We start from the raw sequence: 13,901 nt of genomic DNA, 5'->3' as shown, positions 1-13,901 counted from the left end.
ACCTCACACCTGGGGAGGAAACCTCCCTCGTAAGGAAAGTTGTCCAACCCCTGGAGGCGAACCTCCTTTAGCGTTCTAAGATGATCTGAAGTGCTGGCACGTTCTCATGGGAGGACTTCTAAGAGAAGGGATAACGCCCATGACGACGTCCTCTGAGGGACGGCAGCGACAGCAGATTCCCCAGTCATGAGCAGGACAGCTCTGCTTCGTTGGCACTCTTTAGTCGAACGAAGAGGAACTGCATAGTTAACTGGGAAAATAAAATTAAATAATCATTTCAACAGAAATTCCCCAGGGAGGAACTCCAAAGAGGAACCCCGTGGGAATAACATAAAATGACAAATTCGTAGATAATTTGTATTTTTCCTAACCATACAAACCTTAGCTATTTAAATAGGGTATTACTTTCGGCGTAGCTGGATGACGAGCCATTAGATTTTCAACGAGGGTTAACTACCCCCTCGCTAGTTAGCGGGGGGTAGGGGAGGGGTAGCTAGCTACCCCTCCCCCCTCACACACCGGTGAACTGATTCACTTCGCTTAGAGGTAGGACTTCACGGGAGACAGGGCTGGCGGGTAAGTATGATTAAATAGCTAAGGTTGGTATGGTTGGGAAAAATACAAATTATCTACGAATTTGTCATTTGTTCCGTAACCGAAATACAAACCACGCTATTTAAATAGGGTGACTTAACCCTTAGGTAGGGTGGTAAGTTCCAGCCTTACTGGCTTTGGCTTTGCCTGGGGACTCAGAATCCGAGTGTGTAGCACTCGAGATAAGGAGTCCCTGCACCTTGCAAATCCCTTGCTCTGCAAGGAACGTGCAGCCTACGTAAGCTTGTGTGTGTGAAGGAATGAAGTGTGACTCGTCCTAGGAAGTTGACCTGGAATCCTTTAGATAGAATTCTAGGATAGGACATTCCCAATACCACCTCATCAGGGTATGGGGGACGCGACAGTATTAGCTTAATACTAGGAACACAAGGAAGCATGGTTTACCTGCAGTGGTTTGAGGTCAGCTGTGCAGAGAACCCAGGATGCTGCTTTCCCTAAGAGAGGGGAGGATGAAGAAAAGAGTAAGGGCCAGGCATACTTTTTCATTTATGCAGACTAAAACCGGGTAACAATGCCCTCAACCTTCTGCTACTTGTCCATTAAGGAGCCTGAGGTTTAGACCGGCTGTTGTGCAGCTACCACAGGGCCGATAGAGAACGTATTGAGCCTCCTGTGGGTCACGTCCTGCAGGTAGTGGGCTGTGAAGGTCGTTTGACGCTTCCAGACCCCAGCTTGTAGAACCTGCATCACAGAGTAGTTTCTCTTGAATGCCATGGACGTAGCGATGCCTCTGACATTGTGTGCTCTAGGGTGACGTGACGGAGGAGGGTCTAGATTCAGGGAATGGTGGATGACCCTGCGAATCCATGCTAAGATGGAGTTCTTAGTGACCCTCCTCTTCGTCCTTCCTGTGCTCACAAACAATGCTCGCACTCGAGGACGAGCTGCAGCTGTTCTCTTAAGATAGAGCCTCAGACTCCTTACTGGGCACAGTAGGAGATGGTCTGGGTCATCTGTTACAGGACAGAGACTCGAAATCCGGAAGGAGTCGAACCGTGGGTCCAGAATCCCAGGATTTTGAGTCTTAGCCACAAACTCAGGGACGAACCTGAACGTTACCTCCCCCCATCCCCTTGAATGGGCGACGTCGTACGAGAGACCATGAAGTTCGCTGACTTGCTTGGCCGAGGCCAATGCGAGTAGGAACACCGTCTTCCAAGTCAGGTGACGATCAGAAGCCTGGCGTAATGGTTCGAACGGAGGTCTCTTAAGAGACCTGAGAACCCGAACCACGTTCCATGGAGGAGGTCTCACTTCCGACTGAGGGCAGGTAAGCTCGTAGCTTCGTATGAGTAGAGAAAGTTCCAGCGAGGAGGAAATGTCCATTCCTTTCAACCTGAAGGCCAGGCTTAAGGCTGAGCGATAGCCTTTCACTGCCGAGACTGAAAGGCGCATTTCTTCCCGCAAATACACAAGAAACTCCGCTATTACTGGAATAGTGGCATCGAGGGGAGATACCCCTTCCACGACACCAACCACAGAAGACTCTCCACTTCGCCTGGTAGACCCCTGTGGATGACTTTCGCAGGTGCCGAGACATCCTTTCAGCAACTTGTTGCGAAAAGCCTCTCTCTGTGAGGAGATGCTGGATAGTCCCCAGGCGTGAAGCCGAAGTGATGCTACAGCTTTGTGGAAGATGTTGCAATGTGGTTGCTTGAGTAGCTCGTGTCGCGGAGGAAGTTCTCTCGGGAGTTCCGTCAGGAGATGCAGAAGGTCCGGGAACCACTCTGCATGATGCCATAGCGGAGCTATTAGAGTCATTGACAGGTTGACCGATATTCTGGTCTTGTTGAGCACCATTCGCATCAGACAGAACGGTGGGAAGGCGTAAACGTCGATGTTGTCCCACCGTTGTTGAAAGGCATCTTGCCAGAGTGCCTTGGAGTCCGGGACTGGGGAACAGTACAGCAGAAGCTTGAAGTTCAAGGCTGTCACAAACAGGTCCACTGTCGGGGAACCCCACAAAGTCAGGACTTTGTTGGCTACTAGAAGATCCAAAGACCACTCGGTACTCACTATCTGTGATACTCTGCTCAGACTATCGGCGAGCACATTCCTTTTGACCAGAATGAAGCGAGCCGATAGTGGAATCAAGTGGACTTCGGTCCATCTCAGTATCTCTACTGCAAGATGGGATAGCTGTTGTGAAAAGGTACCTCCCTGCTTGTTGATGTAAGCCACTACCGTGGTGTTGTCGCTCATCACCACCACAGAGTGACTTACCAGGGTTTGTTGGAACTGTTGAAGTGCCCGATATACGGCCTTCATCTCTAGCAGATTTATGTGGAGGCACTTTTCTGATTCTGACCATAGGCCTGAGGTCCTGTGGTTCAGAACGTGGGCCCCCCACCCTTCTTTTAAAGTGTCCGAGAACAGCATCAAATCCGGGGGAGGACGAGAAGATCCACTCCCTTTCGTAGGTTTTCGTCTGTCACCCACCACTGAAGGTCCGTCTGTTCCGCAGGACCCATAGGGACCAGAAAGTCCGGGGAATCGTGGCCTTGATTCCACCGGGACTTGAGCTGCCATTGCAGGGATCTCATCCTGAGGCAGCCGTTTGGAACTAGACGGGCCAAGGAGGAAAGGTGACCTAGGAGACGTAACCACGATTGGGCTGGAAGCTCTTCTCGTCTGAGGAAAGGATCTGCAACCCTCCTCAGCCTTGCTATCCTGTCGTCTGATGGAAAGGCTTTGTGGAGATTGGTGTCCAATATCATGCCCAGATATACCAGTCGTTGAGATGGAAGCAGAAAAGACTTCTCGAGATTTACCATGATCCCTAGATCTTGGCAAATTCCCAGAAGTTTGTCTCGGTGTCGAAGAAGGGTCGATTCCGAGTCTGCCAGGATCAGCCAGTCGTCCAGATAACGGAGGAGACGGATGCCGATCCTGTGTACCCACGAAGAGATCAGGGTGAACACTCTGGTGAATACCTGGGGTGCTGTGGAGAGACCGAAACACAGCACCTTGAACTGGTAGATCTTGTTGTCTAGGCTGAATCTTAAGTACTTCCTGGAAGACGGATGGATTGGGATCTGGAAGTACGCGTCCTTCAGATCTAGTGTACACATGAAGTCTTGCGGTCTCACTGCAAGTCACACCGTGTCTGCTGTCTCCATGCTGAACGGAGTTTGTTTGACAAACTTGTCCAGAGCTGAGAGGTCGATGACTGGTCTCCAGCCTCCAGACGCCTTCTTTACAAGAAAGAGTCGACTGAAGAAGCCTGGGGAGCCTTCGACGACCTCCTGGAGAGTATCCTTCTTCAGCATGGTCTCGACTTCTGCCCGTAGGGCTAGCCCCTTTGCCGATCCCATGGCATAGGAGCTCAACGACACTGGATTTGCTGTCAGGGGAGGAAGAGATGTTATGAACTGGACGCGATATCCCTGACTGATCACGGAGATCATCCAGGAATCGGCCCCGAGTTGCTGCCACCTGAATGCGCAACTTTTCAGGCATCCCCCCACTGGTGGACATGCAGGGGGATTGCCAATCCTAGCATTTGCGGCCTCGGCCGCTCCCTCTAGGATTCTTGCCTCTCCTGGAGGACTTTTTGCCCTTCTTGTCTCTGACAGGAAAGGGCTGCTGCCTGGACACCGTCGTCTTTGCTACCGCTGCCGGTTTCATCGTCTTGGACTGGCGAGGTTGTTGAGGTGCTGGAGGTTTGTAGGGCTTTGTTGAAAGAGCCCTTTGGAGAAGAGAATCCTGGTTCGATTTTCTCCACCTCTCAGCCGCCTGTTCTACATCCTTGGGCTCAAACAAACTCTTTCCCAGGAGGGAAGAGTGCCTGAGCTTGCAGACATCCACGGCTGGGACCTTCGAGTGGAACCTCTCGGTCACCGCATCACGTCGCTTCAGGATCGAGTTTGCCCACAAGTTAGGATCGAGTTTGCCCACAAGTTCGAGACTTGGTGGGCCAGAAACTCAATGGTGCGTGTGCCCAAAAGGAGGAAGGTCTCCAGGGCCTTCCTGGTGCTCTCCTTGGACAGATCCACGGATTGCAGCAGGATGCCCAGAGGCCCCAGCCAGAAATCCAGCCACGAAGTGGCCTGCATGGCACACTTTGCGACCTTCTCCTGACTCAGAATCTCTGTTGCCGAAAATGTCATTTGCCGGCTGGAGAGTCTCTCAAGAGAGACTCCCCTGGTAAGCTCTTCCACAGAGTGGTGGAGTGGAAGAGCTAAACAAAACTCCTCCATGATCTCAAAATACTTCCTCTGTTGGACACGAGGAGGTGGGAGGAGCTTGTTGTCAGCAGTGGAACGGCTGGAGGCGGCAAGCTCGGAGAGCTGGCCCTCAACCTTATCCCTGGCATTCTTCACCCCTTGGGACCAAGGCAAAGCCACACTGAGCTTAGTGGGTTTCTGAGTGCCAAAGACTCGGTTCAGGACCGTGTCCTTGCCCTCACGAGGGGCGATCTCAGGGTCCTTGAACCCGTTGAGATGCCTCATCAGAGTCAAGACTTGCCAGAAGGCATGTTCTGACTCTTGCTGCTCTCCTCCTGGTGAACTGGCAGCAAAGTCTCCTGTCCCCAGATGCTCTACTTGGGGGGACACGTGGACGTTCTCCTGGGGTCTCGCTGGCTCTGGTCGAATCCTGGAAGAAGACTTCGGGATAGTCTTCGAGTCCTTTGGTTCCCTTCTAGGAGGGATGCAGGACTCCAGCAACGAAGTCTGAGGGCTCTTCTCCGCCCCAACAAGGGACGATTCTCCTACTCGCGGTGGGGTTTCTCCTATTGATGCGGTGCGAGAAGGTCTCACCTCGGTAGATTCCCCTGAGGACGGAAAAGCATCGTCCACAGGAGAAGGAAAGAACGTCTGAGGGGGGGTAAGAGCCTTCCTTACAGACTCCTTAGGAGCCAGTTTGACCCTGGGAGAAGTCACCACGATCTCTACTCCTCTCTTCTTCTTCAGTGGGGTCGGAGCTGCCGTTGGTTTGAGACCCAAATCAGCGAAGGCAGGCTTAACAGCCTGGACGACAGCTCTGATAAGGGACCCAAACCATGGCTGCTTACTGACAGACGCAGTGTCAGAGACTCCCGCTGGAGGGAAGGGGATCGGGCGATCCTTCGGAGTAGACACCACAGGGCCTGCCTGAAAAGAAATGGAAGAAGATTGGTGCCTAGACCTCTCTGAAGACCTCCCCTCCTCCTTCGATTGTGCTGTTCTGCGCTTGCGGGGGGGGGGGGGGGGGTGAAGAAGACGACCCGACTGCTCTCGCTCCTGAAGACTCGCGTTGCAAAACCCGGAGGGAATCGCGCTAGGGCTCGCGCTGGCGTTCACGCGATGGAACAATCCCAGGTTCGCGCGCGGGCGAACGTTCGCTCACGTGCGCGCGGAGATGGAGACGAAGGCGCGCGGGCGAGTGTTGGAGACCAGGAGAATGACGGCGCGTAGGTGAACGACGGAGCGCAGGCAAGCGATGGCGCACAGGAGAGCGATGGCGCGCAGGGCGCGCAGGGCGAGCAGGTGAGCGACTGCGCACAGGTGAGGTTACGCGTGGGCGCGCAGGTGATCTTCTGCGAGCAGGCTCGTGGGCGCGTGGGCGTGCTGGAGAGTGATGGCGCGCAGGTGATGGGGCTCGCGGAAGCGCCAGAGATCGCTGGCGTGCAGGTGTGCGATCTGGAGAAGACAGATGGGGCGCAGGATCAGCAGGCTTAGAAGCGAGAGAAGGAGACTGCTCGTGGGCGTGTCGTGTCCCGTCCACCTCTGGAAGTGCGCACGGTAGGAGCTGGAACCTGTGGGCGCGAAGGTGACTGCGTGTGATGGCGCGTAGGCAAGGGTTGACGAGGGGGCGAGTTCCGAGGGCGCGGAGATGAACGCTGGCGAGAAGGCGAAGGATGAGGCTTCCTTCCTACGCCCAGATCCGAAGATCGTGGACGCGCGGGCGAGCGATGGCGCGCAGGGGAAGTTCGCTGGCGAGCTGGAGATCGTGGGCGCACGTGGTGCGTATCAGGATCAGGGCGCGCAGATGTGCGCTGGCGTGGAGGAGATCGCTGGCGTACAGGAGATCGCTGATGCACAGGAGAGCGCTTGCGAGCAGGAGAGCGCTGGCGAGCAGGAGATCGATGGCGAGCAGGAGAACGCTGACATGTCGACTCTGCCAAAGGAGATTGCTGGCGCATTGTTTCCGGCACAGGATGAATCTCAACAACAGCAGGAACAGGAGAAGGCTTGCGCGCAACTGCGCGCTCGCGTGGGAGCACAGGTAAACCCTGGCACTTAAGGGACTTGCTCACATTGTGAGACAAGCCCTTTTGCCCCGAAGGGACCGGTGCCCCTAGGATAACGGGGTGCGAGGGCGCCCACTGCGCGTCAGCTGCCACGAACAGAGAAGGAGGATCAGCAGGTCTGGCCGGCGTAGGAGATTGCGAACGATCTGCAGAGAGGTCCAGAGATGAGGCTGCAACAGTCGACTCACGACGAGGAGGATCCTCTGCGGGGGACGGCGAGGGCGAGGAGCTGAAGAGGCGCCTCCTAACTTCCTTGTGGGAAGAAGGAAGGCCTCTACGGCGAAGAGGAGGGCGAGCCTTGCGACGGATACGTCCTCTGGGAGCAGGTACACCATCGTCGGTCCTCCGAAGAGGAGTCTCTGTCAGTGAACTCCCCCGAGGGGGAGAATCACCTACAGGAGAAACCGTTGGACTCAGCTCCTCCCTCAAATGATGTTCGGAGTGGGGAACTGAGCCTTCAGCAACATCAGCACCCAAGGCAGGGGTTTGACCCGACCCGTTGGAAGCCTCTGCCACAATAACGTCGACGATAGACAGAGGGTCAACCTCCACTATCACCGGCGACTGTTTGATAGCTGCGCCCAACTGGATCAAGTCAAACAGGGCTACCCTGGAGCGAGAACCCTTAAGCCCCAAGGAAGCCCAAAGCTGCAATAAATCATCATTATAAACGGAAATAGATAAATCTTCCCCCGGAGGAGGAGGAGGAGCTGCCTCGCTATGGGAGGCAACTCCCTCTCCCGAACCCCGAGGTCGGTAAACAAAAGAACAGCCTACGCTACTACTCGACGGCCTCTCACGAGAGACCGATTGAGCGGGAGCTTCGGAGGAGGTTCGGGCAACAGAAGAAGAGTCCTTGGAATTTTCCTTCTTCAAGGAAAGCCTTGAAGGAGAAAAATCCCGCTTAGACTTCTTCTTCCGTCGCCAGGAAAACCTCTCCCACTGGGAGGTAGACCACTCCCCGCACTCACAGCACACTTTATCTTTATCACACCGTTGACCTCTGCAGAACAGACACAAGGTGTGAGGGTCCGTCTCGAACGCCGACATATAAGTCCCACAAGGGCGGTCGGGTAAACCAGGGCATTTCCGCATGATAAGGAGAGAGGCCAACTTCCAAACACACAAACTGAAAGAGAAAGCAAAAAAGATTAAGGCTGTCAATGCGAGGGTGAGAGCAGACACGTCTGACCATCACCCGAGCCAAAAGCGAAGTGAATCAGTTCACCGGTGTGTGAGGGGGGAGGGGTAGCTAGCTACTCCTCCCCTACCCACCGCTAACTAGCGAGGGGTTAGTTAACCCTGGTTAAAAATCTAATGGCTCGTCATTCAGCTACGCCAAAAGTAATACCCTATTTAAATAGTGTGGTTTGTATTTCGGTTACGGAACAAATAAGAATTAAGCATGCGCCCTCCTTCCCCAGATGACATCCACGGGCGAAGGGGGGCGGAGTAACTGTAATAAAAACAGAATTACAATGAACCCTCGCTACTTCGCGGTTCGACCATCGCGGATTCACCACTTCGCGGATTTTTTCCATAACCCATATATATACAGTAATATATATATATATATATATATATATATATATATATATATATATATGTATGCATGTATTTATGTATATATGTATGTATGTATATATGTAGGTATGTATATGTGTATACATATAAATATATATATATATATATATATACACACACACACACACACACATATATATATATATATATATATATATATATATATATATATATATATATATATATATATATATATATATATATATCTAAAGTAGGAAGATGTGATGTAGTTCTAAGGGAAAAGTATGGGAAATATGTCTGGGTAATAAGCAAAGCTCTACCTCCAGTTTGTTTCTTCATTATGATCAGAGATAAACGTAAACAAAACATTGGTTGCCATTTTTTATCGTGCTTTTTAGCGTGTTTAGAAAACGCATGATATAAAATCACCTTTAATATTTGTGCCTGTTTTAGTTTAGGGTACTGTAGTACATGCATTAAGTGTTCTGTACATTAAAGGGTAGTTTGTTAACAGTACTACGTACAAGGGAAGGTTTTAAAAGTCTGAATATACATGTTGAATAAATAGGTAAATATGGTGTCACTACTTCGCGGATTTTCACCTACCGCGGCCGCGTCTTGAACCTATCTACAGCGATAAACGAGGGTTCACTGTATAACAGAATTATAATTATCTAAATCATCTAAGAATATACACTAATAGTGAGAACCACTGACCCCCCCGAAGGGAAGTGTTCCCCACGGAGAAAGCTGAAAAGTTAAAATACAATTAGATTTCACTAAAAATAATTGAGACAAACAACGGAATAGCAACCTAACCCGCAACGGGAAAGGAGATATCGTAATAGTACGTAGTTGTAGTAAGGGTGAACAACCTCGAGTATAGAGAGACCGTAGTCAATCTAAAAAAAGGCCACATTCCCTTCGCTGAGAATCCAAGTTTCCCGTAGGAAAAGAGGCAAAGCGAAGATAATAGATGAATGAAGAGAGTCAAAGCGATGACGATTCCCCTGCGGCGGCCGAGTTAACGGATATAAGCCGACAGGAAGACCGATGGACCAGAGAGGGAGAGGTCGTTCCCCACGAAGTGGAACTGTGGTAGCCTTGCACTACGCAAATGTCGTTGTCGTACATCACACAAACAGCACAAACACTGAAAAGAAAACTTACTACATTTCTATACCCAAATATATATACTGTACGTATATAAACATTAAGAATGTTTATATATATATATTAAAAGTATATGAAAAAGTAAAAAGACAAAAGGAATTAATGGCTGTCAAAGAGGCGAGGGTGAGAGCGGACACGTCCAACTACCACCCGAGCCGAGAGCAAAGTGAGTTCAAGCACAGGTGTGTGTGAGGGGGGGTAGCAGGCTACCCTCCCTAACCCCCGCTAACTAGCGGTGGGGTAGTAAACCCTCGTTAAAATTCTAATGGCTCGTCATTTCAGCTACGCCGAAATTAATAACCCCTATTAAATAGTGTGGTTTGTATATCAGTTACGGAACAAACTGTATTTCTTTGAATGAACTAATTATGATCTACCTATGAGATAAATTACAGTAAACTTTCTTCAAAACATGTAGGCTATGTCTGCTGCCCCAAGTCAAGCCTAGAAGCTAGCTAGCTAAGGATGATCTAGGCTTGGTAATGATAAAATTATGGGTATAGCTACACCAAGAAAGAACTAAACTGTTACATAAAACCAGATTAGGATTGGCTCTATGAATCTGAGTCATATGGCCTGGTGCTATGCCCAAGGAGGCTATTTAGAGGTTTAAAGACTACTCATGAATGGCAGAGGCAAAGGGCAGTGACAATGCCCTTGCAGGACAATACCCCAGTGACCATATATACATATGATCATTACTTAAGCCCTCTCTCCATCCAACCTAGGACCAGGGATGGCTAGGCAATGGCTGCTAATGACTCAGCAGGTAGACCTATAGGCTCCCCCAAACCCCCTATCCTTTGCAGACAAGGATGGAAAGGTTGTAGACACTAAAGAAACTATCAAGCTTGAGCAGATCTCAAACTCAAGTCTAGCAGAACTCCAGGCAGGAATGTTTCCATTAGGCACTGAGTTGCAATTGGAAAAGAAAGTGTAAACAAGAGTAAAGCAGATAGCTAGAAGGAAAGTACAGTTAATGCTTACAGTAGACCATGTGAGGTGTACTGACAGCAATAAGCCAAATTCTGATCGTGAGTTGCAATTGGAGAAGAAAGTGTAAACAAGAGTAAAGCAGATAGCTAGAAGAAAAGTACAGTTAATGCTTACAGTAGACCATGTGAGGTGTACTGACAGCAATAAGCCAAATTCTGATCGTGAGTTGCAATTGGAGAAGAAAGTGTAAACAAGAGTAAAGCAGATAGCTAGAAGAAAAGTACAGTTAATGCTTACAGTAGACCACGTGAGGTGTACTGACAGCAATAAGCCAAATTCTGATCGTGAAACTTGGGTAACTAAGAAAAACCAACAACACCTTGCCTACGACATTTTGCTAGACCTAGACTAAATAGGCTTACATTAGACTAAAGCTATAGATATATATCCTGGGCTTAACTAAAAGTGAATACTACTGGCTTGCCATGAGTTACTGTTTTGTTTTTACTTGTACAGGGGCATAAGCATCACCATGAAAAAACTACAGTATCAGCTTGGAATTTTTCTAATATATTCACTGAGTTGAAACAATACCTTGAAAGAAGCAGCAGTTCTGTAAATGATAATCTTCCCTACATAATAAAGAGCAAGTGTCTTTTCTTTCCTGTAAGTCTCAGGAAAGAGAGGAGTAATCATACCCTGGAGAGAGGGGGTACTCCAAGAGGAATACTAAAAAATACTCTCCCAAAAATTGCCGAAGCAGAGGGTTGTAGTTAGGAAAGGGGGAGGGCGTGGGAAGGGTTGATTCTGTGTATGCATATCTTTCTAAATATTTAGACATCATCTTTGACAGCTTGGGTACAATAGTATGCCAGAGTAACCGCAGTGATTTCGCGGGCTCACAAGCTAGATAATACCAGGGATCTGATGCAGTGGACCGAGTTGGAGAGAAACTAGCCCTATAACTTACTCTAAGGATGTTTACCCAGAGTTGGATTAGAATAGTTTCTCAATAGGTCTATAGCATATGTAATAAGAATGCTCTTGGCCAGCATGATAATCCAGTAGTTGAATAACCAGACATTAGAACTGAAAATCAGACCTAACCTGTTATTATTATTATCATTAATACTTGCTAAGCTAAAACCCTAGTTGGAAAAGCAAAACGCTATGAGCCCAAGGGCTCCAACAGGAAAAAATAACCCACTGAGGAAAGGAAACTAGGAAATAAATATACTACAAGCAAAGTAATAAACAATCAAATTAAAATATTTCAAGAACAGTAACATCAAATTAGATCCTAAATTTACATATATGAACTATAAAAACTTCAAAACAAGAGGAAGAGAAATAAGATAGAACAGCGTGCCCGAGCGTACCCTCAAGCAAGAGAACCCTAATACAAGACAGTGGCAGGCCATAGTACTAAGGCTACAGCAATACCCAAGACTAGAGAACAAAGGTTTGATTTTGGGGTGTTCATCTCCTAGAAGAGCTGCTTGCCATAGTTAGTCTCTTCTACCCTTACCACGGGGAAAGCATAACTTTATCTTTACACCATTCAGAAATACTTCAATGTAATATGAGAAACACTGTACAGTAATACCTTGACATACAAGTGCTCCAACATACGAGCATTTAGCGGTAAGAGCTAGCCTCTGTGAAAAACTTTGCATTAAGACATGAACAAGCTAACAGATGCTAACACTAGGTGGCCGACCACTTGATAGTGCTTTAAGCCTGCATGATTCGTTGATTTCATTACACATATCCTGTGTTGCCTTTGCATTATTTACATGATTTCATCTGTATATTTATGAAATTATCTAGAAACAAGAGTGTGGTGACCACGTTCATGAGTTACCATGCCATTACAAGCCGAGTACATCGATGATATGTACAATCCTCGAACAGTAAAAAATACAAATAAAAAAGTAAAAAAAAAAAGTAGCAAAGAATAAAAAGTTTAAAAAAAATTAAGCTAAGTTCAGTTAAATTAATTTTAAGCCTTCCCTTCCTCCCTCCCTCCTCCTCCGCACACACCGCCATTAGCCGCTATCTTCTGTCTCGAAGGTAAGAACTCCATAATAAAACCACATATAATTGCATATCATAGTAATCGTTTATATCATTTTGTGAGAGCATATAAAGTAAGTTTATACTGTACAGTATAGCAACTAAAAACATGTTTTTCCATAATCAAGGTGTTTTTAGAGGGCGGGAACTGGTTAAGTTTTTTCAGTTATTTTATATGGGAAAATTTAGCTATATAAGAGCAAATTGACATAGAGCTCATTCCAGGAACAAATTATATTCGTATTTCAAGGTATTACTGTATACTGTATACATCAGGTTTGGTAGCCAAGTATGAGGATGCTCTCCTCGATGAGAAATAATAAGATGTCCTAGGCTGAGTTAGGAGGATATAAGATTATTAGATATCTACTAGTGTTGGTGCACAGGTAAATATTAAATCTATGGCATATGTCTCGCAAAGAATGCACAACTATTCACCAGTTATACCAATTGGCCTAGGCCTATGGGATTCTCATGACAGAAATAGACCCAGGCTACCATGGACTAGGCTGACATATACGAAATGAATGTCAGGGAAGCTACAGTTGGCTATATAAGGCTAGCATTGCTAACCTACAACCCCATTTTAAATTTGGTCTTGATAAGAAAAATGTTAGATTATAGTTCACCCAAAACCATAAAAAGGGTTGAATGTAGTTCACTGGAACAGGATAAGCTAAGAACATGGTAGTCTATGGGGTCAAAGGGGGCATAACCCCCTCGACGTAGGTATGGATAAGGCTTCTAGGTTAGGTTAAGTTAGGTGGGGAACCAATGGTTGGGTGGTGTTCTTGTATCAGTTTCCCATTGTAAAATGTTTTTTTCAGTCTGTCCCAACAAACTACAATTGCTCTTATTGAAAGTACTGTAAGTATCTACCAATGAGCCATCACTAAAGATAGAAATGTTGCATTCCTCCAAACTTAACCTTAGACTCATCCTAGGTAGTCTAGGGTGTCTTGTTCTTTTCAGTTTAGTGAATGGGTAAATAAGATATCACGAAAACTAGCCTATGGTAATACCTAGCCTAGAACTAGAGTATCAAGGTCGCACACACATCACAAACTTCCCTCACTATAGTCAAATCTTTTTAGAGAGGCAGATTTACAGACTCGATTGGGACAGGGGTGCCCGTTTAGCTCGGAAAAGTTTCCTGCTCGCTGATTGGTTGGACAAGATAATTCTAACCAATCAGAGAGCAGGAAACTTTTCTGAGCTAAAAGGGCACCGCTGCGAGTCGGTGCAAATGCGCCTCATTAAAAAACAAATTGACTCTAGTACATAAACATCACAGTCTCAGAGTTTTGACATCTAAAGGGGTACA

General features: G+C 47.7%; 1 long non-coding RNA gene across 1 annotated transcript in view; it reads right to left on the bottom strand.

Moving 5' to 3' along the window:
• The window catches only part of LOC137614645 (uncharacterized), an 84,188-nt gene that overhangs the window by 70,059 nt on the left and 228 nt on the right, over positions 1-13,901 (bottom strand). The gene's annotated exons all lie outside the window — the stretch shown is intronic.

This window comes from Palaemon carinicauda, chromosome 21 (genome assembly GCF_036898095.1).
Source record: "Palaemon carinicauda isolate YSFRI2023 chromosome 21, ASM3689809v2, whole genome shotgun sequence".
Taxonomy (NCBI): domain Eukaryota; kingdom Metazoa; phylum Arthropoda; class Malacostraca; order Decapoda; family Palaemonidae; genus Palaemon; species Palaemon carinicauda.
Note: the sequence above shows the minus strand (reverse complement) of the source record. Positions and strands in the feature narration are given on the sequence as shown.